The following is a 1,698-nucleotide window of genomic DNA, read 5'->3' on the forward strand; positions in this document are numbered from 1 at the left end:
GATCCCATTGGCCCATTTGGTGCGTGCTTTGCCTTCTCCTTTTGCTTTTGTGTTTCCCTCTTTCTTGCCCATCTGCTTTACATTCATTCCTTTCTTTTTCTTCTTCTCTGCATCAACTTTGTTTTTTCCTTTATCATCTTCAACTCTAGTGTGGCAACAATACAGGCATGTGAATTTTGAGTTTGCCTCGTGTTTACACCCATGCATGCACTTCAGTGTCTTCATATCACCTGCCAAGTGCCACTCAAAATGAATATGTCTCTCTAGATCCATCCATGTAGATTGTTGTTTAATTACATCTAGAATTGAACTCCTTTTAATGCTTTCCAAGTCGATATCTTTGTAAAGCTGACCACCTCTAGTACTCCGAAGGTTTGCGTACTCAAAGTCAAGATCTACATGAAACCTAAATTTAGGAGGCTTGTTAGTGATATTTTGGAGAGGCATTTTGCATAGTAAGGGAGATAAGAATCTCGGAGTAGTCTCAAGGGAAGAAAAATGACATAAAAAGTTCAGAGGAGAGTGCAAAATGCAAGGAGGAGAAGCTGTACAAGGAAATGCCTCAAAATGAGTGATGTCTAGATCAAGAAGGAGAGGAACCACACAAGAAAAAGTTTCATGGAAGTGTACAAATTGCATGGAAGAAAAGTGGCACAAGAAAAAGCCTTGGTGAGTGATATGGGTGATGTATAGGAGAGGAGAGGCAGAGATGCAACTGTGGGGTGAGAGCATGCATAAGGGAGAGGCATGGAGGGAGGGGCAACAAGTGGAGGAGGGGAGGAGGAGGAGAGGAGGAGAGGAAGGAGAAGGGAAAAGAAAGGAGATTAAAGGAGTCAAAAGTTTGAATTTTGAATTTTGGGGGGATCAAAAAGTAAATGTAAGTGACTAAGATATGCATAAATAAGTAATACTGAGTATGAATCTTACAAGTCACATCCTATAGGTAATAATGAGTTTATAAGTCACATCATAAGCTATTATACCTAAAGGAATACAATGAGAGTGACTAGTCAAATTAAGTTATCTCCTTAAGAAAAAATGCTTAAATTGTGGCATTTAACTACTACAAAGAGTTATGTTCCTCATCCACTAATATGAATGGCCCAGGTGGGTTGATTTCCCTTCTCTCTCTTTCTCATTAGCTCTTTTTTATTTTTCCCTTAAAAATAAAAAATAAAAATTACCTAATTGTACTCTCTCTCTCTCTCTCTCTCTCTCTCTCTCTCTCTCTCTCTCTCTCTCTCTCTCTCTCTCTCTCTCTCTCTCTCTCTCTCTGCCCCCACTCTTTTTCTATCTCTCCCTTCTCCTCTTTTTTCCCCCTTGAAAAAAAGGCTCATTTTTATCTTTCCTATTTAAAACAAAACAAGATACCTTTTTGAAAAATCTCTCTCTCTCTCTCTCTCTCTCTCTCTCTCTCTCTCTCTCTCTCTCTCTCTCTCTCTCTCTCTCTCTCTCTCTCTCTCTCTCTCTTTCTCTCTCTCTCTCTCTCTAACTCTCTCTCTATATATAACTCTCTCGAACTCTATGTAACTCTCTCTCTCTCTCTCTCTCTCTCTCTCTCTCTCTCTCTCTCTCTCGTTGCCATGCCACAAAAAAACAAAGTGTTCACTCCTTGGCTTACACCCACCAATGCCCTCTTCCCTTGTTATGCCATGTGACTCTTCTCTTTTATGTGCTTAATAGGTAGCATAGAAAAAG

This window comes from Cibotium barometz, chromosome 1 (genome assembly GCF_041138505.1).
Source record: "Cibotium barometz isolate CiBa-2024 chromosome 1, ASM4113850v1, whole genome shotgun sequence".
NCBI lineage: Eukaryota > Viridiplantae > Streptophyta > Polypodiopsida > Cyatheales > Cibotiaceae > Cibotium > Cibotium barometz.